The sequence below is a fragment of the Phalangium opilio genome, unplaced genomic scaffold (genome assembly GCF_054372755.1).
Source record: "Phalangium opilio isolate 3A_F unplaced genomic scaffold, DU_Popi_V2 ptg000523l_1, whole genome shotgun sequence".
Lineage (NCBI taxonomy): Eukaryota > Metazoa > Arthropoda > Arachnida > Opiliones > Phalangiidae > Phalangium > Phalangium opilio.
Genome location: NW_028324241.1, coordinates 1,213,791 through 1,234,658, shown reverse-complemented (window position 1 = coordinate 1,234,658; position 20,868 = coordinate 1,213,791). Strand labels below are relative to the sequence as shown.

Sequence of the window (20,868 nt, the reverse complement as noted above, 5' to 3'; positions counted from 1 at the left end):
CAGGGTCGAGTCCGAGACTTCTCACATGCAAAGCGAGCGCTCATCCACTGAGCTATATCCCCTTCGGATGGATGAGTGGAGATTTTCAGAAAAGAATACATATTTTGTTAAAACCGCGAAATGGAGATACCGGGGGTTGAACCCTGGACTTCTCACATGCGAAGCCAGCGCTCTTCCACTGAGCTATATCCCCTTCGGATGGATGAATGGAGATTTTCAGAAAAGAATACATATTTTGTTAAAACCGCGAAATGGAGATACCGGAGGTTGAACCCTGGACTTCTCACATGCAAAGCAAGCGCTCTTCCACTGACCTATATCCCCTTCGGATGGATGAGTGGAGATTTTCAGAAAATAATACATATTTTGTTAAAACCGCAAAATGGAGATACCGGGGGTTGAACCCTGGACTTCTCACATGCAAAGCAAGCGCTCTTCCACTTAGCTATATCCCCTTCGGATGTACAAGTAGAGATCATCTTAAAAATAAATACTCTTAGACTAAAACCGCGAAATGGTGATACCGGGGGTTGAACCCGTGACTTCTCACATGCAAAGCGAGCGCTCTTCCACTGAGCTATATCCCCTTCGGATGTACAAGTAGAGATCATCGTAAAAATAAATACTCTTAGACTAAAACCGCGAAATGGAGATACCAGGGTCGAACCCGGGACTTCTCACATGCATAGCGAGCGCTCATCCACTGAGCTATATCCCCTTCGGATGGATCGGTGGAGATTTTCAGAAAAGAATACATATTTTGTTAAAACCGCGAAATGGAGATGCCGGGGGTTGAACCCGGGACCTCTCACATGCAAAGCGAGCGCTCTTCCACTGAGCTATATCCCCTTCGGATATACAAGTAGAGATCATCGGAAAAATAAATACTCTTAGACTAAAACCGCGAAATGGAGATACCAGGGTCGAGTCCGAGACTTCTCACATGCAAAGCGAGCGCTCATCCACTGAGCTATATCCCCTTCGGATGGATGAGTGGAGATTTTCAGAAAAGAATACATATTTTGTTAAAACCGCGAAATGGAGATACCGGGGGTTGAACCCTGGACTTCTCACATGCGAAGCCAGCGCTCTTCCACTGAGCTATATCCCCTTCGGATGGATGAGTGGAGATTTTCAGAAAAGAATACATATTTTGTTAAAACCGCGAAATGGAGATACCGGAGGTTGAACCCTGGACTTCTCACATGCAAAGCAAGCGCTCTTCCACTGACCTATATCCCCTTCGGATGTATGAGTGGAGATTTTCAGAAAATAATACATATTTTGTTAAAACCGCGAAATGGAGATACCGGGGGTTGAACCCTGGACTTCTCACATGCAAAGCAAGCGCTCTTCCACTGAGCTATATCCCCTTCGGATGTACAAGTAGAAATCATCTTAAAAATTCAATTCAATTCAATCAAGTGTATTGTAATTCAAATAAATACTTTTAGACTAAAACCGCGAAATGGAGATACCGGTGGTTGATCCCGGGACTTCTCACATGCAAAGCAAGCGCTCTTCCACTTAGCTATATCCCCTTCGGATGAACAAGTAGAGATCATCGTTAAAATAAATCCTTTTAGACTAAAACCGCGAAATGGTGATACCGGGGGTTGAACCCGTGACTTCTCACATGCAAAGCGAGCGCTCTTCCACTGAGCTATATCCCCTTCGGATGTACAAGTAGAGATCATCGTAAAAATAAATACTCTTAGACTAAAACCGCGAAATGGAGATACCAGGGTCGAACCCGGGACTTCTCACATGCATAGCGAGCGCTCATCCACTGAGCTATATCCCCTTCGGATGGATCGGTGGAGATTTTCAGAAAAGAATACATATTTTGTTAAAACCGCGAAATGGAGATGCCGGGGGTTGAACCCGGGACCTCTCACATGCAAAGCGAGCGCTTTTCCACTGAGCTATATCCCCTTCGGATATACAAGTAGAGATCATCGTAAAAATAAATACTCTTAGACTAAAACCGCGAAATGGAGATACCAGGGTCGAACCCGGGACTTCTCACATGCAAAGCGAGCGCCCATCCACTAAGCTATATCCCCTTCGGATGGATCAGTGGAGATTTTCAGAAAAGAATACATATTTTGTTAAAACCGCGAAATGGAGATACCGGGGGTTGAACCCGGGACCTCTCACATGCAAAGCGAGCGCTCATCCACTGAGCTATATCCCCTTCGGATGTACAAGTAGAGATCATCGTAAAAATAAATACTCTTAGACTAAAACCGCGAAATGGAGATACCAGGGTCGAACCCGGGACTTCTCACATGCATAGCGAGCGCTCATCCACTGAGCTATATCCCCTTCGGATGGATGAGTGGAGATTTTCAGAAAAGAATACATAGTTTGTAAAACCGAGAAATGGTTATACCGGGGGTTGAACCCGGGACTTCTCACATGCAAAGCGAGCGCTCTTCCACTGAGCTAAATCCCCTTCGGATGTACAAGTAGAGATCATCGTAAAAATAAATACTCTTAGACTAAAACCGCGAAATGGAGATACCAGGGTCGAACCCGGGACTTCTCACATGCAAAGCGAGCGCTCATCCACTGAGCTATATCCCCTTCGGATGGATCAGTGGAGATTTTCAGAAAAGAATACATATTTTGTTAAAACCGCGAAATGGAGATACCGGGGGTTGAACCCTGGATTTCTCACATGCAAAGCAAGCGCTCTTCCACTGAGCTATATCCCCTTCGGATGTACAAGTAGAGATCATCTTAAAAATTCAATTCAATTCAATCAAGTGTATTGTAATTCAAATAAATACTTTTAGACTAAAACCGCGAAATGGAGATACCGGAGGTTGATCCCGGGACTTCTCACATGCAAAGCAAGCGCTCTTCCACTTAGCTATATCCCCTTCGGATGAACAAGTAGAAATCATCGTTAAAATAAATCCTTTTAGACTAAAACCGCGAAATGGTGATACCGGGGGTTGAACCCGTGACTTCTCACATGCAAAGCGAGCGCTCTTCCACTGAGCTATATCCCCTTCGGATATACAAGTAGAGATCATCGTAAAAATAAATACTCTTAGACTAAAACCGCGAAATGGAGATACCAGGGTCGAACCCGGGACTTCTCACATGCATAGCGAGCGCTCATCCACTGAGCTATATCCCCTTCGGATGGATCGGTGGAGATTTTCAGAAAAGAATACATATTTTGTTAAAACCGCGAAATGGAGATGCCGGGGGTTGAACCCGGGACCTCTCACATGCAAAGCGAGCGCTTTTCCACTGAGCTATATCCCCTTCGGATATACAAGTAGAGATCATCGTAAAAATAAATACTCTTAGACTAAAACCGCGAAATGGAGATACCAGGGTCGAACCCGGGACTTCTCACATGCAAAGCGAGCGCCCATCCACTAAGCTATATCCACTTCGGATGGATCAGTGGAGATTTTCAGAAAAGAATACATATTTTGTTAAAACCGCGAAATGGAGATACCGGGGGTTGAACCCGGGACCTCTCACATGCAAAGCGAGCGCTCATCCACTGAGCTATATCCCCTTCGGATGTACAAGTAGAGATCATCTTAAAAATTCAATTCAATTCAATCAAGTGTATTGTAATTCAAATAAATACTTTTAGACTAAAACCGCGAAATGGAGATACCGGTGGTTGATCCCGGGACTTCTCACATGCAAAGCAAGCGCTCTTCCACTTAGCTATATCCCCTTCGGATGAACAAGTAGAGATCATCGTAAAAATAAATACTCTTAGACTAAAACCGCGAAATGGAGATACCAGGGTCGAACCCGGGACTTCTCACATGCATAGCGAGCGCTCATCCACTGAGCTATATTCCCTTCGGATATACAAGTAGAGATCATCGTAAAAATAAATACTCTTAGACTAAAACCGCGAAATGGAGATACCAGGGTCGAGTCCGGGACTTCTCACATGCAAACCGAGCGCTCATCCACTGAGCTATATCCCCTTCGGATGGATGAGTGGAGATTTTCAGAAAAGAATACATATTTTGTTAAAACCGCGAAATGGAGATGCCGGGGGTTGAACCCGGGACCTCTCACATGCAAAGCGAGCGCTCTTCCACTGAGCTATATCCCCTTCGGATATACAAGTAGAGATCATCGTAAAAATAAATACTCTTAGACTAAAACCGCGAAATGGAGATACCAGGGTCGAGTACGGGACTTCTCACATGCAAACCGAGCGCTCATCCACTGAGCTATATCCCCTTCGGATGGATGAGTGGAGATTTTCAGAAAAGAATACATATTTTGTTAAAACCGCGAAATGGAGATACTGGGGGTTGAACCCTGGACTTCTCACATGCAAATCCAGCGTTCTTCCACTGAGCTATATCCCCTTCGGATGGATGAGTGGAGATTTTCAGGAAAGAATACATATTTTGTTAAAACCGCGAAATGGAGATACCGGGGGTTGAACCCGGGACCTCTCACATGCAAAGCAAGCGCTCTTCCACTGAGCTATATCCCCTTCGGATATACAAGTAGAGATCATCGTAAAAATAAATACTCTTAGACTAAAACCGCGAAATGGAGATACCAGGGTCGAACCCGGGACTTCTCACATGCAAAGCGAGCGCTCATCCACTGAGCTATATCCCCTTCGGATGGATCAGTGGAGATTTTCAGAAAAGAATACATATTTTGTTAAAACCGCGAAATGGAGATACCGGGGGTTGAACCCGGGACCTCTCACATGCAAAGCGAGCGCTCTTCCACTGAGCTATATCCCCTTCGGATATACAAGTAGAGATCATCGTAAAAATAAATACTCTTAGACTAAAACCGCGAAATGGAGATACCAGGGTCGAACCCGGGACTTCTCACATGCAAAGCGAGCGCTCATCCACTGAGCTATATCCCCTTCGGATGGATGAGTGGAGATTTTCAGAAAAGAATACATAGTTTGTAAAACCGCGAAATGGTTATACCGGGGGTTGAACCCGTGACTTCTCACATGCAAAGCGAGCGCTCTTCCACTGAGCTAAATCCCCTTCGGATGTACAAGTGGAGATCATCGTAAAAATAAATACTCTTAGACTAAAACCGCGAAATGGAGATACCAGGGTCGAACCCGGGACTTCTCACATGCAAAGCGAGCGCTCATCCACTGAGCTATATCCCCTTCGGATGGATCAGTGGAGATTTTCAGAAAAGAATACATATTTTGTTAAAACCGCGAAACGGAGATACCGGGGGTTGAACCCGGGACCTCTCACATGCAAAGCGAGCGCTCTTCCACTGAGCTATATCCTCTTCGGATTTACAAGTAGAGATCATCGTAAAAATAAATACTCTTAGACTAAAACCGCGAAATGGAGATACCAGGGTCGAACCCGGGACTTCTCACATGCAAAGCGAGCGCTCATCCACTGAGCTATATCCCCTTCGGATGGATGAGTGGAGATTTTCAGAAAAGAATACATATTTTGTTAAAACCGCGAAATGGAGATACCGGGGGTTGAACCCTGGACTTCTCACATGCAAAGCAAGCGCTCTTCCACTGAGCTATATCCCCTTCGGATGTACAAGTAGAGATCATCTTAAAAATTCAATTCAATTCAATCAAGTGTTTTGTAATTCAAATAAATACTTTTAGACTAAAACCGCGAAATGGAGATACCGGGGGTTGATCCCGGGACTTCTCACATGCAAAGCGAGCGCTCTTCCACTGAGCTATATCCCCTTCGGATGTACAAGTAGAGATCATCATTAAAATAAATCCTTTTAGACTAAAACCACGAAATGGAGATACCGGGGGTTGAACCCGTGACTTCTCACATGCAAAGCGAGCGCTCTTCCACTGAGCTATATCCCCTTCGGATATACAAGTAGAGATCATCATAAAAATAAATACTCTTAGACTAAAACCGCGAAATGGAGACACCAAGGTCGAACCCGGCACTTCTCACATGCAAAGCGAGCGCTCATCCACTGAGCTACATCCCCTTCGGATGGATGAGTGGAGATTTTCAGAAAAGAATACATATCTTGTTAAAACCGCGAATTGGAGATACCGGGGGTTGAACCCGGGACTTCTCACATGCAAAGCGAGCGCTCTTCCACTGAGCTATATCCCCTTCGGATATACAAGTAGAGATCATCGTAAAAATAAATAATCTTCGACTAAAACCGCGAAATGGAGATACCAGGGTCGAACCCGGGACTTCTCACATGCAAAGCGAGCGCTCATCCACTAAGCTATATCCCCTTCGGATGGATTAGTGGAGATTTTCAGAAAAGAATACATATTTTGTTAAAACCGCGAAATGGAGATACCGGGGGTTGAACCCGGGACCTCTCACATGCAAAGCAAGCGCTCTTCCACTGAGCTATATCCCCTTCGGATATACAAGTAGAGATCATCGTAAAAATAAATACTCTTAGACTAAAACCGCGAAATGGAGATACCAGGGTCGAACCCGGGACTTCTCACATGCAAAGCGAGCGCTCATCCACTGAGCTATATCCCCTTCGGATGGATCAGTGGAGATTTTCAGAAAAGAATACATATTTTGTTAAAACCGCGAAATGGAGATACCGGGGGTTGAACCCGGGACTTCTCACATGCAAAGCGAGCTCTCATCCACTGAGCTATATCCCCTTCGGATTTACAAGTAGAGATCATCGTAAAAATAAATACTCTTAGACTAAAACCGCGAAATGGAGATACCAGGGTCGAACCCGGGACTTCTCACATGCAAAGCGAGCGCTCATCCACTGAGCTATATCCCCTTCGGATGGATGAGTGGAGATTTTCAGAAAAGAATACATAGTTTGTAAAACCGCGAAATGGTTATACCGGGGGTTGAACCCGGGACTTCTCACATGCAAAGCGAGCGCTCTTCCACTGAGCTAAATCCCCTTCGGATGTACAAGTAGAGATCATCGCAAAAATAAATACTCTTAGACTAAAACCGCGAAATGGAGATACCAGGGTCGAACCCGGGACTTCTCACATGCAAAGCGAGCGCTCATCCACTGAGCTATATCCCCTTCGGATGGATCAGTGGAGATTTTCAGAAAAGAATACATATTTTGTTAAAACCGCAAAATGGAGATACCGGGGGTTGAACCCGGGACCTCTCACATGCAAAGCAAGCGCTCTTCCACTGAGCTATATCCCCTTCGGATATACAAGTAGAGATCATCGTAAAAATAAATACTCTTAGACTAAAACCGCGAAATGGAGATACCAGGGTCGAACCCGGGACTTCTCACATGCAAAGCGAGCGCTCATCCACTGAGCTATATCCCCTTCGGATGGATCAGTGGAGATTTTCAGAAAAGAATACATATTTTGTTAAAACCGCGAAATGGAGATACCGGGGGTTGAACCCGTGACCTCTCACATGCAAAGCGAGCGCTCTTCCACTGAGCTATATCCCCTTCGGATTTACAAGTAGAGATCATCGTAAAAATAAATACTCTTAGACTAAAACCGCGAAATGGAGATACCAGGGTCGAACCCGGGACTTCTCACATGCAAAGCGAGCGCTCATCCACTGAGCTACATCCCCTTCGGATGGATGAGTGGAGATTTTCAGAAAAGAATACATAGTTTGTAAAACCGCGAAATGGTTATACCGGGGGTTGAACCCGGACTTCTCACATTCAAAGCGAGCGCTCTTCCACTGAGCTAAATCCCCTTCGGATGTACAAGTAGAGATCATCGTAAAAATAAATACTCTTAGACTAAAACCGCGAAATGGAGATACCAGGGTCGAACCCGGGACTTCTCACATGCAAAGCGAGCGCTCATCCACTGAGCTATATCCCCTTCGGATGGATCAGTGGAGATTTTCAGAAAAGAATACATATTTTGTTAAAACCGCAAAATGGAGATACCGGGGGTTGAACCCGGGACCTCTCACATGCAAAGCAAGCGCTCTTCCACTGAGCTATATCCCCTTCGGATATACAAGTAGAGATCATCGTAAAAATAAATACTCTTAGACTAAAACCGCGAAATGGAGATACCAGGGTCGAACCCGGGACTTCTCACATGCAAAGCGAGCGCTCATCCACTGAGCTATATCCCCTTCGGATGGATCAGTGGAGATTTTCAGAAAAGAATACATATTTTGTTAAAACCGCGAAATGGAGATACCGGGGGTTGAACCCGGGACCTCTCACATGCAAAGCGAGCGCTCTTCCACTGAGCTATATCCCCTTCGGATATACAAGTAGAGATCATCGTAAAAATAAATACTCTTAGACTAAAACCGCGAAATGGAGATACCAGGGTCGAACCCGGGACTTCTCACATGCAAAGCGAGCGCTCATCCACTGAGCTATATCCCCTTCGGATGGATGAGTGGAGATTTTCAGAAAAGAATACATAGTTTGTAAAACCGCGAAATGGTTATACCGGGGGTTGAACCCGGGACTTCTCACATGCAAAGCGAGCGCTCTTCCACTGAACTATATCCCCTTCGGATGTACGAGTAGAGATCATCGTAAAAATAAATACTCTTAGACTAAAACCGCGAAATGGAGATACCGGGGGTTGAACCCTGGACTTCTCACATGCAAAGCAAGCGCTCTTCCACTGAGCTATATCCCCTTCGGATGGATGAGTGGAGATTTTCAGAAAAGAATACATATTTTATTAAAACCGCGAAATGGAGATACCGGGGGTTGAACCCTGAACTTCTCACATGCAAAGCAAGCGCTCTTCCACTGAGCTATATCCCCTTCGGATGTACAAGTAGAGATCATCTTAAAAATTCAATTCAATTCAATCAAGTGTATTGTAATTCAAATAAATACTTTTAGACTAAAACCGCGAAATGGAGATACCGGGGGTTGATCCCGGGACTTCTCACATGCAAAGCAAGCGCTCTTCCACTTAGCTATATCCCCTTCGGATGTACAAGTAGAGATCATCGTTAAAATAAATCCTTTTAGACTAAAACCGCGAAATGGTGATACCGGGGGTTGAACCCGTGACTTCTCACATGCAAAGCGAGCGCTCTTCCACTGAGCTAAATCCCCTTCGGATGTACAAGTGGAGATCATCGTAAAAATAAATACTCTTAGACTAAAACCGCGAAATGGAGATACCAGGGTCGAACCCGGGACTTCTCACATGCAAAGCGAGCGCTCATCCACTGAGCTATATCCCCTTCGGATGGATCAGTGGAGATTTTCAGAAAAGAATACATATTTTGTTAAAACCGCGAAATGGAGATACCGGGGGTTGAACCCGGGACCTCTCACATGCAAAGCGAGCGCTCTTCCACTGAGCTATATCCCCTTCGGATATACAAGTAGAGATCATCGTAAAAATAAATACTCTTAGACTAAAACCGCGAAATGGAGATACCAGGGTCGAACCCGGGACTTCTCACATGGAAAGCGAGCGCTCATCCACTGAGCTATATCCCCTTCGGATCGATGAGTGGAGATTTTCAGAAAAGAATACATATTTTGTTAAAACCGCGAAATGGAGATACCGGGGGTTGAACCCTGGACTTCTCACATGCAAAGCAAGCGCTCTTCCACTGAGCTATTTCCCCTTCGGATGTACAAGTAGAGATCATCGTAAAAATAAATACTCTTAGACTAAAACCGCGAAATGGAGATACCAGGGTCGAACCCGGGACTTCTCACATGCAAAGCGAGCGCTCATCCACTGAGCTACATCCCCTTCGGATGGATCAGTGGAGATTTTCAGAAAAGAATACATATTTTGTTAAAACCGCGAAATGGAGATACCGGGGGTTGAACCCTGGACTTCTCACATGCAAAGCAAGCGCTCTTCCACTGAGCTATATCCCCTTCGGATGTACAAGTAGAGATCATCGTAAAAATTCAATTCAATTCAATCAAGTGTTTTGTAATTCAAATAAATACTTTTAGACTAAGACCGCGAAATGGAGTTACCGGGGGTTGAACCCGGGACTTCTCACATGCAAAGCGAGCGCTCTTCCACTGTGCTATATTCCCTTCGGATGAATGAGTGGAGATTTTCAGAAAAGAATACATAGTTTGTTAAAACCGCGAAATGAAGATACGAGGGTCGAACCCGGGACTTCTGACATGCAAAGGAAGCGCTCTTCCACTGAGCTATATCCTCTTCGGATAGATGAGTGGAGATTTTCAGAAAAGAATACATATTTTGTTAAAACCGCGAAATGGAGATACCGGGGGTTGAACCCGGGACTTCTCACATGCAAAGCGAGCGCTCTTCCACTGAGCTATATCCCCTTCGGATATACAAGTAGAGATCATCATAAAAATAAATACTCTTAGACTAAAACCGCGAAATGGAGATACCAGGGTCGAACCCGGGACTTCTCACATGCAAAGCGAGCGCTCATCCACTAAGCTATATCCCCTTCGGATGTACAAGTAGAGATCATCGTAAAAATTCAATTCAATTCAATCAAGTGTTTTGTAATTCAAATAAATACTTTTAGACTAAAACCGCGAAATGGAGATACCAGGGTCGAACCCGGGACTTCTCACATGCAAAGCAAGCGCTCTTCCACTTAGCTATATCCCCTTCGGATGTACAAGTAGAGATCATCGTTAAAATAAATCCTTTTAGACTAAAACCGCGAAATGGTGATACCGGGGGTTGAACCAGTGACTTCTCACACGCAAAGCGAGCGCTCTTCCACTGAGCTAAATCCCCTTCGGTTGTACAAGTGGAGATCATCGTAAAAATAAATACTCTTAGACTAAAACCGCGAAATGGAGATACCAGGGTCGAACCCGGGACTTCTCACATGTAAAGCGAGCGCTCATCCACTGAGCTATATCCCCTTCGGATGGATCAGTGGAGATTTTCAGAAAAGAATACATATTTTGTTAAAACCGCGAAATGGAGATACCGGGGGTTGAACCCGGGACCTCTCACATGCAAAGCGAGCGCTCTTCCACTGAGCTATATCCCCTTCGGATATACAAGTAGAGATCATCGTAAAAATAAATACTCTTAGACTAAAACCGCGAAATGGAGATACCAGGGTCGAACCCGGGACTTCTCACATGCAAAGCGAGCGCTCATCCACTGAGCTATATCCCCTTCGGATGGATGAGTGGAGATTTTCAGAAAAGAATACATATTTTGTTAAAACCGCGAAATGGAGATACCGGGGGTTGAACCCTGGACTTCTCACATGCAAAGCAAGCGCTCTTCCACTGAGCTATATCCTCTTCGGATAGATGAGTGGAGATTTTCAGAAAAGAATACATATTTTGTTAAAACCGCGAAATGGAGATACCGGGGGTTGAACCCGGGACTTCTCACATGGAAAGCGAGCGCTCTTCCACTGAGCTATATCCCCTTCGGATGGATGAGTGGAGATTTTCAGAAAAGAATACATATTTTGTTAAAACCGCGAAATGGAGATACCGGGGGTTGAACCCGGGACTTCTCACATGCAAAGCGAGCGCTCTTCCACTAAGCTATATCCCCTTCGGATATACAAGTAGAGATCATCATAAAAATAAATACTCTTAGACTAAAACCGCGAAATGGAGATACCAGGGTCGAACCCGGGACTTCTCACATGCAAAGCGAGCGCTCATCCACTGAGCTATATCCCCTTCGGATGGATGAGTGGAGATTTTCAGAAAAGAATACATAGTTTGTTAAAACCGCGAAATGGAGATACGAGGGTCGAACCCGGGACTTCTCACATGCAAAGCAAGCGCTCTTCCACTGAGCTATATCCTCTTCGGATAGATGAATGGAGATTTTCAGAAAAGAATACATATTTTGTTAAAACCGCGAAATGGAGATACCGGGGGTTGAACCCGGGACTTCTCACACGCAAAGCGAGCGCTCTTCCACTGAGCTATATCCCCTTCGGATGGATTAGTGGAGATTTTCAGAAAAGAATACATATTTTGTTAAAACCGCGAAATGGAGATACTGGGGGTTGAACCCGGGACTTCTCACATGCAAAGCGAGCGCTCTTCCACTGAGCTATATCCCCTTCGGATATACAAGTAGAGATCATCATAAAAATAAATACTCTTAGACTAAAACCGCGGAATGGAGATACCGGGGGTTGAACCCTGGACTTCTCACATGCAAAGCAAGCGCTCTTCCACTTAGCTATATCCCCTTCGGATGTACAAGTAGAGGTCATCTTAAAAATTCAATTCAATTCAATCAAGTGTTTTGTAATTCAAATAAATAGTTTTAGACTAAAACCGCGAAATGGAGATACCGGGGGTTGAACCCTGGACTTCTCACATGCAAAACAAGCGCTCTTCCAATGAGCTATATCCCCTTCGAATGTACAAGTAGAGATCAACGTAAAAATTCAATTCAATTCAATCAAGTGTTTTGTAATTCAAATAAATACTTTTAGACTAAAACCGCCAAATGGAGATACCGGGGGTTGATCCCGGGACTTCTCACATGCAAAGCGAGCGCGCTTCCACTGAGCTACATCCCCTTCGGATGTACAAGTAGAGATCATCGTAAAAATTCATTTCAATTCGATCAAGTGTTTTGTAATTCAAATAAATACTTTTAGACTAAAACCGCGAAAAGGAGATACCGGGGGTTGATCCCGGGACTTCTCACATGCAAAGCGAGCGCTCTTCCACTGAGCTAATATCCCCTTCGGATGTACAAGTAGAGATCATCATTAAAGTAAATCCTTTTAGACTAAAACCGCGAAATGGAGATACCGGGGGCTGAACCCGGGACTTCTCACATGCAAAGCGAGCCCTCTTCCACTGAGCTATATCCCCTTCGGATGTATGAGTGGAGATTTTCAGATTAGAATACATATTTTGTTAAAACCGCGAAATGGAGATACCGGGGGTTGAACCCTGGACTTCTCACATGCAAAGCAAGCGCTCTTCCACTGAGCTATATCCCCTTCGGATGGATGAGTGGAGATTTTCAGAAAAGAATACATATTTTGTTAAACCCGCGAAATGGAGATACCGGGGGTTGAACCCTGGACTTCTCACATGCAAAGCAAGCGCTCTTCCACTGAGCTATATCCCCTTCGGATGTACAAGTAGAGATCATCTTAAAAATTCAATTCAATTCAATCAAGTGTTTTGTAATTCAAATAAATACTTTTAGACTAAAACCGCCAAATGGAGATACCGGGGGTTGATCCCGGGACTTCTCACATGCAAAGCGAGCGCTCTTCCACTGAGCTACATCCCCTTCGGATGTACAAGTAGAGATCATCATTAAAGTAAATCCTTTTAGACTAAAACCGCGAAATGGAGATACCGGGGGCTGAACCCGGGACTTCTCACAAGCAAAGCGAGCCCTCTTCCACTGAGCTATATCCCCTTCGGCGGGATCAGTGGAGATTTTCAGAAAAGAATACATATTTTGTTAAAACCGCGAAATGGAGATACCGGGGGTTGAACCCAGGACTTCTCACATGCAAAGCAAGCGCTCTTCCACTGAGCTATATCCCCTTCGAATGCATGAGTGGAGATTTTCAGAAAAGAATACATATTTTGTTAAAACCGCGAAATGGAGATACCGGGGGTTGAACCCGTGACTTCTCACATGCAAAGCGAGCGCTCTTCCACTGAGCTATATCCCCTTCGGATGCATGAGTGGAGATTTTCAGAAAAGAATACATATTTTGTTAAAACCGCGAAATGGAGATACCGGGGGTTGAACCCGTGACTTCTCACATGCAAAGCGAGCGCTCTTCCACTGAGCTATATTCCCTTCGGATGTACAAGTAGAGATCATCGTTAAAATAAATCCTTTTAGACTAAAACCGCGAAATGGTGATACCGGGATCGAACCCGGGACATCTCACAAGTAAAGCGAGCGCTCTTCCACTGAGCTATATCCCCTTCGGATGCATGAGTGGAGATTTTCAGAAAAGAATACATATTTTGTTAAAACCGCGAAATGGAGATACCGGGGGGTTGAACCCTGGACTTCTCACATGCAAAGCGAGCGCTCTTCCACTTAGCTATATCCCCTTCGGATGTACAAGTAGAGATCATCGTTAAAATAAATCCTTTTAGACTAAAACCGCGAAATGGTGATACCGGGATCGAACCCGGGACATCTCACATGTAAAGCGAGCGCTCTTCCACTGAGCTATATCCCCTTCGGATGTACAAGTAGAGATCATCGTTAAAATAAATCCTTTTAGACTAAAACCGCGAAATGGTGATACCGGGGGTTGAACCCGTGACTTCTCACATGCAAAGCGAGCGCTCTTCCACTGAGCTATATCCCCTTCGGATGTACAAGTAGAGATCATCGTAAAAATAAATACTCTTAGACTAAAACCGCGAAATGGAGATTCCAGGGTCGAACCCGGGATTTCTCACATGCAAAGCGAGCGCTCATCCACTGAGCTATATCCCCTTCGGATGGATGAGTGGAGATTTTCAGAAAAGAATACATATTTTGTTAAAACCGCGAAATGGAGATACCGGGGGTTGAACCCGTGACTTCTCACATGCAAAGCGAGCGCTCTTCCACTGAGCTATATCCCCTTCGGATGCATGAGTGGAGATTTTCAGAAAAGAATACATATTTTGTTAAAACCGAGAAATGGAGATACCGGGGGTTGAACCCGTGACTTCTCACATGCAAAGCGAGCGCTCTTCCACTGAGCTATATTCCCTTCGGATGTACAAGTAGAGATCATCGTAAAAATAAATACTCTTAGACTAAAACCGCGAAATGGAGATACCAGGGTCGAACCCGGGACTTCTCACATGCAAAGCGAGCGCTCATCCACTGAGCTATATACCCTTCGGATGAATGAGTGGAGATTTTCAGAAAAGAATACATATTTTGTTAAAACCGCGAAATGGAGATACCGGGGGTTGAACCCTGGACTTCTCACATGCAAAGCCAGCGCTCTTCCACTGAGCTCTATCCCCTTCGGATGGATGAGTGGAGATTTTCAGAAAAGAATACATATCTTGTTAAAACCGCGAAATGGAGATACCGGGGGTTGAACCCTGGACTTCTCACATGCAAAGCAAGCGCTCTTCCACTGAGCTATATCCCCTTCGAATGTACAAGTAGAGATCAACGTAAAAATTCAATTCAATTCAATCAAGTGTTTTGTAATTCAAATAAATACTTTTAGACTAAAACCGCCAAATGGAGATACCGGGGGTTGACCCCGGGACTTCTCACATGCAAAGCGAGCGCTCTTCCACTGAGCTATATCCCCTTCGGATGTACAAGTAGAGATCATCATTAAAGTAAATCCTTTTAGACTAAAACCGCGAAATGGAGATACCGGGGGTTGAACCCGGGACTTCTCACATGCAAAGCCAGCGCTCTTCCACTGAGCTCTATCCCCTTCGGATGGAGGAGTGGAGATTTTCATAAAAGAATACATATCTTGTTAAAACCGCGGAATGGAGATACCGGGGGTTGAACCCTGGACTTCTCACATGCAAAGCCAGCGCTCTTCCACTGAGCTCTATCCCCTTCGGATGGATGAGTGGAGATTTTCAGAAAAGAATACATATCTTGTTAAAACCGCGAAATGGAGATACCGGGGGTTGAACCCTGGACTTCTCACATGCAAAGCAAGCGCTCTTCCACTGAGCTATATCCCCTTCGAGTGTACAAGTAGAGATCAACGTAAAAATTCAATACAATTCAATCAAGTGTTTTGTAATTCAAATAAATACTTTTAGACTAAAACCGCCAAATGGAGATACCGGGGGTTGACCCCGGGACTTCTCACATGCAAAGCGAGCGCTCTTCCACTGAGCTATATCCCCTTCGGATGTACAAGTAGAGATCATCGTAAAAATAAATACTCTTAGACTAAAACCGCGAAATGGAGATTCCAGGGTCGAACCCGGGACTTCTCACATGCAAAGCGAGCGCTCATCCACTGAGCTATATCCCCTTCGGATGGATGAGTGGAGATTTTCAGAAAAGAATACATATTTTGTTAAAACCGCGAAATGGAGATACCGGGGGTTGATCCCGGGACTTCTCACATGCAAAGCAAGCGCTCTTCCACTGAGCTATATTCCCTTCGGATGTACAAGTAGAGATCATCGTAAAAATAAATACTCTTAGACTAAAACCGCGAAATGGAGATACCAGGGTCGAACCCGGGACTTCTCACATGCAAAGCGAGCGCTCATCCACTGAGCTATATCCCCTTCGGATGAATGAGTGGAGATTTTCAGAAAAGAATACATATTTTGTTAAAACCGCGAAATGGAGACACCGGGAGTTGAACCCTGGACTTCTCACATGCAAAGCCAGCGCTCTTCCACTGAGCTCTATCCCCTTCGGATGGATGAGTGGAGATTTTCAGAAAAGAATACATATCTTGTTAAAACCGCGAAATGGAGATACCGGGGGTTGAACCCTGGACTTCTCACATGCAAAGCAAGCGCTCTTCCACTGAGCTATATCCCCTTCGAATGTACAAGTAGAGATCAACGTAAAAATTCAATTCAATTCAATCAAGTGTTTTGTAATTCAAATAAATACTTTTAGACTAAAACCGCCAAATGGAGATACCGGGGGTTGACCCCGGGACTTCTCACATGCAAAGCGAGCGCTCTTCCACTGAGCTATATCCCCTTCGGATGTACAAGTAGAGATCATCATTAAAGTAAATCCTTTTAGACTAAAACCGCGAAATGGAGATACCGGGGGTTGAACCCGGGACTTCTCACATGCAAAGCCAGCGCTCTTCCACTGAGCTCTATCCCCTTCGGATGGAGGAGTGGAGATTTTCATAAAAGAATACATATCTTGTTAAAACCGCGGAATGGAGATACCGGGGGTTGAACCCTGGACTTCTCACATGCAAAGCCAGCGCTCTTCCACTGAGCTCTATCCCCTTCGGATGGATGAGTGGAGATTTTCAGAAAAGAATACATATCTTGTTAAAACCGCGAAATGGAGATACCGGGGGTTGAACCCTGGACTTCTCACATGCAAAGCAAGCGCTCTTCCACTGAGCTATATCCCCTTCGAGTGTACAAGTAGAGATCAACGTAAAAATTCAATACAATTCAATCAAGTGTTTTGTAATTCAAATAAATACTTTTAGACTAAAACCGCCAAATGGAGATACCGGGGGTTGACCCCGGGACTTCTCACATGCAAAGCGAGCGCTCTTCCACTGAGCTATATCCCCTTCGGATGTACAAGTAGAGATCATCGTAAAAATAAATACTCTTAGACTAAAACCGCGAAATGGAGATTCCAGGGTCGAACCCGGGACTTCTCACATGCAAAGCGAGCGCTCATCCACTGAGCTATATCCCCTTCGGATGGATGAGTGGAGATTTTCAGAAAAGAATACATATTTTGTTAAAACCGAGAAATGGAGATACCGGGGGTTGAACCCGTGACTTCTCACATGCAAAGCGAGCGCTCTTCCACTGAGCTATATTCCCTTCGGATGTACAAGTAGAGATCATCGTAAAAATAAATACTCTTAGACTAAAACCGCGAAATGGAGATACCAGGGTCGAACCCGGGACTTCTCACATGCAAAGCGAGCGCTCATCCACTGAGCTATATCCCCTTCGGATGAATGAGTGGAGATTTTCAGAAAAGAATACATATTTTGTTAAAACCGCGAAATGGAGACACCGGGAGTTGAACCCTGGACTTCTCACATGCAAAGCCAGCGCTCTTCCACTGAGCTCTATCCCCTTCGGATGGATGAGTGGAGATTTTCAGAAAAGAATACATATCTTGTTAAAACCGCGAAATGGAGATACCGGGGGTTGAACCCTGGACTTCTCACATGCAAAGCAAGCGCTCTTCCACTGAGCTATATCCCCTTCGAATGTACAAGTAGAGATCAACGTAAAAATTCAATTCAATTCAATCAAGTGTTTTGTAATTCAAATAAATACTTTTAGACTAAAACCGCCAAATGGAGATACCGGGGGTTGACCCCGGGACTTCTCACATGCAAAGCGAGCGCTCTTCCACTGAGCTATATCCCCTTCGGATGTACAAGTAGAGATCATCATTAAAGTAAATCCTTTTAGACTAAAACCGCGAAATGGAGATACCGGGGGTTGAACCCGGGACTTCTCACATGCAAAGCCAGCGCTCTTCCACTGAGCTCTATCCCCTTCGGATGGAGGAGTGGAGATTTTCATAAAAGAATACATATCTTGTTAAAACCGCGGAATGGAGATACCGGGGGTTGAACCCTGGACTTCTCACATGCAAAGCAAGCGCTCTTCCACTTAGCTATATCCCCTTCGGATGTACAAGTAGAGGTCATAGTAAAAATTCAATTCAATTCAATCAAGTGTTTTGTAATTCAAATAAATAGTTTTAGACTAAAACCGCGAAATGGAGATACCGGGGGTTGAACCCTGGACTTCTCACATGCAAAGCAAGCGCTCTTCCAATGAGCTATATCCCCTTCGAATGTACAAGTAGAGATCAACGTAAAAATTCAATTCAATTCAATCAAGTGTTTTGTAATTCAAATAAATACTCTTAGACTAAAACCGCCAAATGGAGATACCGGGGTTGATCCCGGGACTTCTCACATGCAAAGCGAGCGCGCTTCCACTGAGCTACATCCCCTTCGGATGTACAAGTAGAGATCATCGTAAAAATTCATTTCAATTCAATCAAGTGTTTTGTAATTCAAATAAATACTTTTAGACTAAAACCGCGAAAAGGAGATACCGGGGGTTGAACCCTGAACTTCTCACATGCAAAGCAAGAGCTCCTCCACTGAGCTATATCCCCTTCGAATGTACAAGTAGAGATCAACGTAAAAAATCAATTCAATTCAATCAAGTGTTTTGTAATTCAAATAAATACTTTTAGACTAAAACCGCCAAATGGAGATACCGGGGGTTGATCCCGGGACTTCTCACATGCAAAGCGAGCGCTCTTCCACTGAGCTAATATCCCCTTCGGATGTACAAGTAGAGATCATCATTAAAGTAAATCCTTTTAGACTAAAACCGCGAAATGGAGATACCGGGGGCTGAACCCGGGACTTCTCACATGCAAAGCGAGCCCTCTTCCACTGAGCTATATCCCCTTCGGATGTATGAGTGGAGATTTTCAGATAAGAATACATATTTTGTTAAAACCGCGAAATGGAGATACCGGGGGTTGAACCCTGGACTTCTCACATGCAAAGCAAGCGCTCTTCCACTGAGCTATATCCCCTTCGGATGGATGAGTGGAGATTTTCAGAAAAGAATACATATTTTGTTAAAACCGCGAAATGGAGATACCGGGGGTTGAACCCTGGACTTCTCACATGCAAAGCGAGCGCTCTTCCACTGAGCTATATCCCCTTCGGATGTACAAGTAGAGATCATCATTAAAGTAAATCCTTTTAGACTAAAACCGCGAAATGGAGATACCGGGGGCTGAACCCGGGACTTCTCACAAGCAAAGCGAGCCCTCTTCCACTGAGCTATATCCCCTTCGGATGAATGAGTGGAGATTTTCAGATAAGAATACATATTTTGTTAAAACCGCGAAATGGAGATACCGGGGGTTGAACCCTGGACTTCTCACATGCAAAGCAAGCGCTCTTCCACTGAGCTATATCCCCTTCGGATGGATGAGTGGAGATTTTCAGAAAATAATACATATTTTGTTAAAACCGCGAAATGGAGATACCGGGGGTTGAACCCTGGACTTCTCACATGCAAAGCAAGCGCTCTTCCACTGAGCTATATCCCCTTCGGATGGATGAGTGGAGATTTTCAGAAAAGAATACATATTTTGTTAAAACCGCGAAATGGAGATACCGTGGGTTGAACCCGGGACTTCTCACATGCAAAGCGAGCGCTCTTCCACTGAGCTATATCCCCTTCGGATATACAAGTAGAGGTCATGTAAAAATAAATACTCTTAGACTAAAACCGCGAAATGGAGATACCGGGGGTTGAACCCGGGACTTCTCACATGCAAAGCGAGCGCTCTTCCACTGAGCTATATCCCCTTCGGATATACAAGTAGAGATCATCGTAAAAATAAATACTCTTAGACTAAAACCGCGAAATGGAGATTCCAGGGTCGAACCCGGGACTTCTCACATGCAAAGGGAGCGCTCATCCACTGAGCTATATCCACTTCGGATGGATGAGTGGAGATTTTCAGAAAAGAATACATATTTTGTTAAAACCGCGAAATGGAGATACCGGGGGTTGAACCCGTGACTTCTCACATTCAAAGCGAGCGCTCTTCCACTGAGCTATATTCCCTTCGGATGTACAAGTAGAGATCATCAAAAAATAAATACTCTTAGACTAAAACCGCGAAATGGAGATACCAGTGTCGAACCCGGGACTTCTCACATGCAAAGCGAGCACTCATCCACTGAGCTATATCCCCTTCGGCGGGATCAGTGGAGATTTTCAGAAAAGAATACATATTTTGTTAAAACCGCGAAATGGAGATACCGGGGGTTGAACCCTGGACTTCTTACATGCAAAGCAAGCGCTCTTTCACTTAGCTATATCCCCTTCGGATGTACAAGTAGAGATCATCGTTAAAATAAATCCTTTTAGACTAAAACCGCGAAATGGTGATACCGGGGGTTGAACCCGTGACTTCTCACATGCAAAGCGAGCGCTCTTCCACTGAGCTATATCCCCTTCGGATATACAAGTAGAGATCATCGTAAAAATAAATACTCTTAGACTAAAACCGCGAAATGGAGATTCCAGGGTCGAACCCGGGACTTCTCACATGCAAAGCGAGCGCTCATCCACTGAGCTATATCCCCTTCGGATGGATGAGTGGAGATTTTCAGAAAAGAATACATATTTTGTTAAAACCGCGAAATGGAGATACCGGGGGTTGAACCCGTGACTTCTCACATGCAAAGCGAGCGCTCTTCCACTGAGCTATATCCCCTTCGGATGCATGAG

At 44.7% G+C, this 20,868-nt stretch overlaps 64 non-coding genes across 64 annotated transcripts; all 64 read right to left on the bottom strand.

Moving 5' to 3' along the window:
• Positions 1-121: 121 nt before the first annotated feature.
• Positions 122-193, bottom strand: TRNAA-CGC (transfer RNA alanine (anticodon CGC)). The gene has a single exon. It is a non-coding gene; the product is annotated as a tRNA-Ala (tRNA).
• A 322-nt stretch (positions 194-515) lies between these two features.
• On the bottom strand, positions 516-587 carry TRNAA-UGC (transfer RNA alanine (anticodon UGC)). Its single transcript has one exon. It is a non-coding gene; the product is annotated as a tRNA-Ala (tRNA).
• Positions 588-777: 190 nt separating this feature from the next.
• TRNAA-UGC (transfer RNA alanine (anticodon UGC)) lies at positions 778-849 on the bottom strand. Its single transcript has one exon. It is a non-coding gene; the product is annotated as a tRNA-Ala (tRNA).
• Positions 850-1,039: 190 nt separating this feature from the next.
• On the bottom strand, positions 1,040-1,111 carry TRNAA-CGC (transfer RNA alanine (anticodon CGC)). The gene has a single exon. It is a non-coding gene; the product is annotated as a tRNA-Ala (tRNA).
• A 190-nt stretch (positions 1,112-1,301) lies between these two features.
• Positions 1,302-1,373, bottom strand: TRNAA-UGC (transfer RNA alanine (anticodon UGC)). Its single transcript has one exon. It is a non-coding gene; the product is annotated as a tRNA-Ala (tRNA).
• A 228-nt stretch (positions 1,374-1,601) lies between these two features.
• On the bottom strand, positions 1,602-1,673 carry TRNAA-UGC (transfer RNA alanine (anticodon UGC)). The gene has a single exon. It is a non-coding gene; the product is annotated as a tRNA-Ala (tRNA).
• A 190-nt stretch (positions 1,674-1,863) lies between these two features.
• On the bottom strand, positions 1,864-1,935 carry TRNAA-UGC (transfer RNA alanine (anticodon UGC)). The gene has a single exon. It is a non-coding gene; the product is annotated as a tRNA-Ala (tRNA).
• Positions 1,936-2,125: 190 nt separating this feature from the next.
• On the bottom strand, positions 2,126-2,197 carry TRNAA-UGC (transfer RNA alanine (anticodon UGC)). The gene has a single exon. It is a non-coding gene; the product is annotated as a tRNA-Ala (tRNA).
• A 751-nt stretch (positions 2,198-2,948) lies between these two features.
• TRNAA-UGC (transfer RNA alanine (anticodon UGC)) lies at positions 2,949-3,020 on the bottom strand. The gene has a single exon. It is a non-coding gene; the product is annotated as a tRNA-Ala (tRNA).
• Positions 3,021-3,210: 190 nt separating this feature from the next.
• TRNAA-UGC (transfer RNA alanine (anticodon UGC)) lies at positions 3,211-3,282 on the bottom strand. The gene has a single exon. It is a non-coding gene; the product is annotated as a tRNA-Ala (tRNA).
• Positions 3,283-3,472: 190 nt separating this feature from the next.
• On the bottom strand, positions 3,473-3,544 carry TRNAA-UGC (transfer RNA alanine (anticodon UGC)). Its single transcript has one exon. It is a non-coding gene; the product is annotated as a tRNA-Ala (tRNA).
• A 489-nt stretch (positions 3,545-4,033) lies between these two features.
• Positions 4,034-4,105, bottom strand: TRNAA-UGC (transfer RNA alanine (anticodon UGC)). Its single transcript has one exon. It is a non-coding gene; the product is annotated as a tRNA-Ala (tRNA).
• Positions 4,106-4,426: 321 nt separating this feature from the next.
• On the bottom strand, positions 4,427-4,498 carry TRNAA-UGC (transfer RNA alanine (anticodon UGC)). Its single transcript has one exon. It is a non-coding gene; the product is annotated as a tRNA-Ala (tRNA).
• Positions 4,499-4,688: 190 nt separating this feature from the next.
• On the bottom strand, positions 4,689-4,760 carry TRNAA-UGC (transfer RNA alanine (anticodon UGC)). Its single transcript has one exon. It is a non-coding gene; the product is annotated as a tRNA-Ala (tRNA).
• Positions 4,761-5,211: 451 nt separating this feature from the next.
• TRNAA-UGC (transfer RNA alanine (anticodon UGC)) lies at positions 5,212-5,283 on the bottom strand. The gene has a single exon. It is a non-coding gene; the product is annotated as a tRNA-Ala (tRNA).
• Positions 5,284-5,473: 190 nt separating this feature from the next.
• TRNAA-UGC (transfer RNA alanine (anticodon UGC)) lies at positions 5,474-5,545 on the bottom strand. Its single transcript has one exon. It is a non-coding gene; the product is annotated as a tRNA-Ala (tRNA).
• Positions 5,546-5,641: 96 nt separating this feature from the next.
• Positions 5,642-5,713, bottom strand: TRNAA-UGC (transfer RNA alanine (anticodon UGC)). Its single transcript has one exon. It is a non-coding gene; the product is annotated as a tRNA-Ala (tRNA).
• Positions 5,714-5,773: 60 nt separating this feature from the next.
• Positions 5,774-5,845, bottom strand: TRNAA-UGC (transfer RNA alanine (anticodon UGC)). The gene has a single exon. It is a non-coding gene; the product is annotated as a tRNA-Ala (tRNA).
• A 190-nt stretch (positions 5,846-6,035) lies between these two features.
• On the bottom strand, positions 6,036-6,107 carry TRNAA-UGC (transfer RNA alanine (anticodon UGC)). The gene has a single exon. It is a non-coding gene; the product is annotated as a tRNA-Ala (tRNA).
• A 190-nt stretch (positions 6,108-6,297) lies between these two features.
• TRNAA-UGC (transfer RNA alanine (anticodon UGC)) lies at positions 6,298-6,369 on the bottom strand. Its single transcript has one exon. It is a non-coding gene; the product is annotated as a tRNA-Ala (tRNA).
• Positions 6,370-7,082: 713 nt separating this feature from the next.
• Positions 7,083-7,154, bottom strand: TRNAA-UGC (transfer RNA alanine (anticodon UGC)). The gene has a single exon. It is a non-coding gene; the product is annotated as a tRNA-Ala (tRNA).
• A 190-nt stretch (positions 7,155-7,344) lies between these two features.
• TRNAA-UGC (transfer RNA alanine (anticodon UGC)) lies at positions 7,345-7,416 on the bottom strand. Its single transcript has one exon. It is a non-coding gene; the product is annotated as a tRNA-Ala (tRNA).
• Positions 7,417-7,866: 450 nt separating this feature from the next.
• On the bottom strand, positions 7,867-7,938 carry TRNAA-UGC (transfer RNA alanine (anticodon UGC)). Its single transcript has one exon. It is a non-coding gene; the product is annotated as a tRNA-Ala (tRNA).
• Positions 7,939-8,128: 190 nt separating this feature from the next.
• On the bottom strand, positions 8,129-8,200 carry TRNAA-UGC (transfer RNA alanine (anticodon UGC)). Its single transcript has one exon. It is a non-coding gene; the product is annotated as a tRNA-Ala (tRNA).
• A 321-nt stretch (positions 8,201-8,521) lies between these two features.
• On the bottom strand, positions 8,522-8,593 carry TRNAA-UGC (transfer RNA alanine (anticodon UGC)). Its single transcript has one exon. It is a non-coding gene; the product is annotated as a tRNA-Ala (tRNA).
• A 621-nt stretch (positions 8,594-9,214) lies between these two features.
• TRNAA-UGC (transfer RNA alanine (anticodon UGC)) lies at positions 9,215-9,286 on the bottom strand. The gene has a single exon. It is a non-coding gene; the product is annotated as a tRNA-Ala (tRNA).
• A 452-nt stretch (positions 9,287-9,738) lies between these two features.
• TRNAA-UGC (transfer RNA alanine (anticodon UGC)) lies at positions 9,739-9,810 on the bottom strand. Its single transcript has one exon. It is a non-coding gene; the product is annotated as a tRNA-Ala (tRNA).
• Positions 9,811-10,167: 357 nt separating this feature from the next.
• TRNAA-UGC (transfer RNA alanine (anticodon UGC)) lies at positions 10,168-10,239 on the bottom strand. Its single transcript has one exon. It is a non-coding gene; the product is annotated as a tRNA-Ala (tRNA).
• Positions 10,240-10,859: 620 nt separating this feature from the next.
• TRNAA-UGC (transfer RNA alanine (anticodon UGC)) lies at positions 10,860-10,931 on the bottom strand. Its single transcript has one exon. It is a non-coding gene; the product is annotated as a tRNA-Ala (tRNA).
• A 321-nt stretch (positions 10,932-11,252) lies between these two features.
• On the bottom strand, positions 11,253-11,324 carry TRNAG-UCC (transfer RNA glycine (anticodon UCC)). Its single transcript has one exon. It is a non-coding gene; the product is annotated as a tRNA-Gly (tRNA).
• Positions 11,325-11,383: 59 nt separating this feature from the next.
• Positions 11,384-11,455, bottom strand: TRNAA-UGC (transfer RNA alanine (anticodon UGC)). Its single transcript has one exon. It is a non-coding gene; the product is annotated as a tRNA-Ala (tRNA).
• Positions 11,456-11,775: 320 nt separating this feature from the next.
• On the bottom strand, positions 11,776-11,847 carry TRNAA-UGC (transfer RNA alanine (anticodon UGC)). The gene has a single exon. It is a non-coding gene; the product is annotated as a tRNA-Ala (tRNA).
• Positions 11,848-11,906: 59 nt separating this feature from the next.
• On the bottom strand, positions 11,907-11,978 carry TRNAA-UGC (transfer RNA alanine (anticodon UGC)). Its single transcript has one exon. It is a non-coding gene; the product is annotated as a tRNA-Ala (tRNA).
• Positions 11,979-12,542: 564 nt separating this feature from the next.
• Positions 12,543-12,615, bottom strand: TRNAA-UGC (transfer RNA alanine (anticodon UGC)). Its single transcript has one exon. It is a non-coding gene; the product is annotated as a tRNA-Ala (tRNA).
• A 191-nt stretch (positions 12,616-12,806) lies between these two features.
• TRNAA-UGC (transfer RNA alanine (anticodon UGC)) lies at positions 12,807-12,878 on the bottom strand. The gene has a single exon. It is a non-coding gene; the product is annotated as a tRNA-Ala (tRNA).
• Positions 12,879-12,937: 59 nt separating this feature from the next.
• Positions 12,938-13,009, bottom strand: TRNAA-UGC (transfer RNA alanine (anticodon UGC)). Its single transcript has one exon. It is a non-coding gene; the product is annotated as a tRNA-Ala (tRNA).
• Positions 13,010-13,105: 96 nt separating this feature from the next.
• Positions 13,106-13,177, bottom strand: TRNAA-UGC (transfer RNA alanine (anticodon UGC)). The gene has a single exon. It is a non-coding gene; the product is annotated as a tRNA-Ala (tRNA).
• A 191-nt stretch (positions 13,178-13,368) lies between these two features.
• Positions 13,369-13,440, bottom strand: TRNAA-UGC (transfer RNA alanine (anticodon UGC)). Its single transcript has one exon. It is a non-coding gene; the product is annotated as a tRNA-Ala (tRNA).
• Positions 13,441-13,499: 59 nt separating this feature from the next.
• Positions 13,500-13,571, bottom strand: TRNAA-UGC (transfer RNA alanine (anticodon UGC)). The gene has a single exon. It is a non-coding gene; the product is annotated as a tRNA-Ala (tRNA).
• Positions 13,572-13,630: 59 nt separating this feature from the next.
• TRNAA-UGC (transfer RNA alanine (anticodon UGC)) lies at positions 13,631-13,702 on the bottom strand. Its single transcript has one exon. It is a non-coding gene; the product is annotated as a tRNA-Ala (tRNA).
• A 454-nt stretch (positions 13,703-14,156) lies between these two features.
• On the bottom strand, positions 14,157-14,228 carry TRNAA-UGC (transfer RNA alanine (anticodon UGC)). Its single transcript has one exon. It is a non-coding gene; the product is annotated as a tRNA-Ala (tRNA).
• Positions 14,229-14,418: 190 nt separating this feature from the next.
• Positions 14,419-14,490, bottom strand: TRNAA-UGC (transfer RNA alanine (anticodon UGC)). The gene has a single exon. It is a non-coding gene; the product is annotated as a tRNA-Ala (tRNA).
• A 59-nt stretch (positions 14,491-14,549) lies between these two features.
• Positions 14,550-14,621, bottom strand: TRNAA-UGC (transfer RNA alanine (anticodon UGC)). The gene has a single exon. It is a non-coding gene; the product is annotated as a tRNA-Ala (tRNA).
• Positions 14,622-14,942: 321 nt separating this feature from the next.
• Positions 14,943-15,014, bottom strand: TRNAA-UGC (transfer RNA alanine (anticodon UGC)). The gene has a single exon. It is a non-coding gene; the product is annotated as a tRNA-Ala (tRNA).
• A 96-nt stretch (positions 15,015-15,110) lies between these two features.
• On the bottom strand, positions 15,111-15,182 carry TRNAA-UGC (transfer RNA alanine (anticodon UGC)). The gene has a single exon. It is a non-coding gene; the product is annotated as a tRNA-Ala (tRNA).
• Positions 15,183-15,504: 322 nt separating this feature from the next.
• TRNAA-UGC (transfer RNA alanine (anticodon UGC)) lies at positions 15,505-15,576 on the bottom strand. Its single transcript has one exon. It is a non-coding gene; the product is annotated as a tRNA-Ala (tRNA).
• A 96-nt stretch (positions 15,577-15,672) lies between these two features.
• TRNAA-UGC (transfer RNA alanine (anticodon UGC)) lies at positions 15,673-15,744 on the bottom strand. The gene has a single exon. It is a non-coding gene; the product is annotated as a tRNA-Ala (tRNA).
• A 583-nt stretch (positions 15,745-16,327) lies between these two features.
• On the bottom strand, positions 16,328-16,399 carry TRNAA-UGC (transfer RNA alanine (anticodon UGC)). The gene has a single exon. It is a non-coding gene; the product is annotated as a tRNA-Ala (tRNA).
• A 96-nt stretch (positions 16,400-16,495) lies between these two features.
• TRNAA-UGC (transfer RNA alanine (anticodon UGC)) lies at positions 16,496-16,567 on the bottom strand. The gene has a single exon. It is a non-coding gene; the product is annotated as a tRNA-Ala (tRNA).
• Positions 16,568-16,889: 322 nt separating this feature from the next.
• On the bottom strand, positions 16,890-16,961 carry TRNAA-UGC (transfer RNA alanine (anticodon UGC)). Its single transcript has one exon. It is a non-coding gene; the product is annotated as a tRNA-Ala (tRNA).
• A 96-nt stretch (positions 16,962-17,057) lies between these two features.
• Positions 17,058-17,129, bottom strand: TRNAA-UGC (transfer RNA alanine (anticodon UGC)). The gene has a single exon. It is a non-coding gene; the product is annotated as a tRNA-Ala (tRNA).
• Positions 17,130-17,319: 190 nt separating this feature from the next.
• On the bottom strand, positions 17,320-17,391 carry TRNAA-UGC (transfer RNA alanine (anticodon UGC)). The gene has a single exon. It is a non-coding gene; the product is annotated as a tRNA-Ala (tRNA).
• Positions 17,392-17,712: 321 nt separating this feature from the next.
• TRNAA-UGC (transfer RNA alanine (anticodon UGC)) lies at positions 17,713-17,784 on the bottom strand. The gene has a single exon. It is a non-coding gene; the product is annotated as a tRNA-Ala (tRNA).
• Positions 17,785-17,880: 96 nt separating this feature from the next.
• Positions 17,881-17,952, bottom strand: TRNAA-UGC (transfer RNA alanine (anticodon UGC)). Its single transcript has one exon. It is a non-coding gene; the product is annotated as a tRNA-Ala (tRNA).
• An 862-nt stretch (positions 17,953-18,814) lies between these two features.
• On the bottom strand, positions 18,815-18,887 carry TRNAA-UGC (transfer RNA alanine (anticodon UGC)). Its single transcript has one exon. It is a non-coding gene; the product is annotated as a tRNA-Ala (tRNA).
• Positions 18,888-19,078: 191 nt separating this feature from the next.
• TRNAA-UGC (transfer RNA alanine (anticodon UGC)) lies at positions 19,079-19,150 on the bottom strand. The gene has a single exon. It is a non-coding gene; the product is annotated as a tRNA-Ala (tRNA).
• Positions 19,151-19,209: 59 nt separating this feature from the next.
• TRNAA-UGC (transfer RNA alanine (anticodon UGC)) lies at positions 19,210-19,281 on the bottom strand. Its single transcript has one exon. It is a non-coding gene; the product is annotated as a tRNA-Ala (tRNA).
• A 191-nt stretch (positions 19,282-19,472) lies between these two features.
• TRNAA-UGC (transfer RNA alanine (anticodon UGC)) lies at positions 19,473-19,544 on the bottom strand. Its single transcript has one exon. It is a non-coding gene; the product is annotated as a tRNA-Ala (tRNA).
• Positions 19,545-19,603: 59 nt separating this feature from the next.
• TRNAA-UGC (transfer RNA alanine (anticodon UGC)) lies at positions 19,604-19,675 on the bottom strand. The gene has a single exon. It is a non-coding gene; the product is annotated as a tRNA-Ala (tRNA).
• Positions 19,676-19,734: 59 nt separating this feature from the next.
• Positions 19,735-19,806, bottom strand: TRNAA-UGC (transfer RNA alanine (anticodon UGC)). Its single transcript has one exon. It is a non-coding gene; the product is annotated as a tRNA-Ala (tRNA).
• A 59-nt stretch (positions 19,807-19,865) lies between these two features.
• On the bottom strand, positions 19,866-19,937 carry TRNAA-UGC (transfer RNA alanine (anticodon UGC)). Its single transcript has one exon. It is a non-coding gene; the product is annotated as a tRNA-Ala (tRNA).
• Positions 19,938-20,127: 190 nt separating this feature from the next.
• Positions 20,128-20,199, bottom strand: TRNAS-UGA (transfer RNA serine (anticodon UGA)). The gene has a single exon. It is a non-coding gene; the product is annotated as a tRNA-Ser (tRNA).
• A 321-nt stretch (positions 20,200-20,520) lies between these two features.
• TRNAA-UGC (transfer RNA alanine (anticodon UGC)) lies at positions 20,521-20,592 on the bottom strand. The gene has a single exon. It is a non-coding gene; the product is annotated as a tRNA-Ala (tRNA).
• Positions 20,593-20,782: 190 nt separating this feature from the next.
• Positions 20,783-20,854, bottom strand: TRNAA-UGC (transfer RNA alanine (anticodon UGC)). Its single transcript has one exon. It is a non-coding gene; the product is annotated as a tRNA-Ala (tRNA).
• Positions 20,855-20,868: the final 14 nt, after the last annotated feature.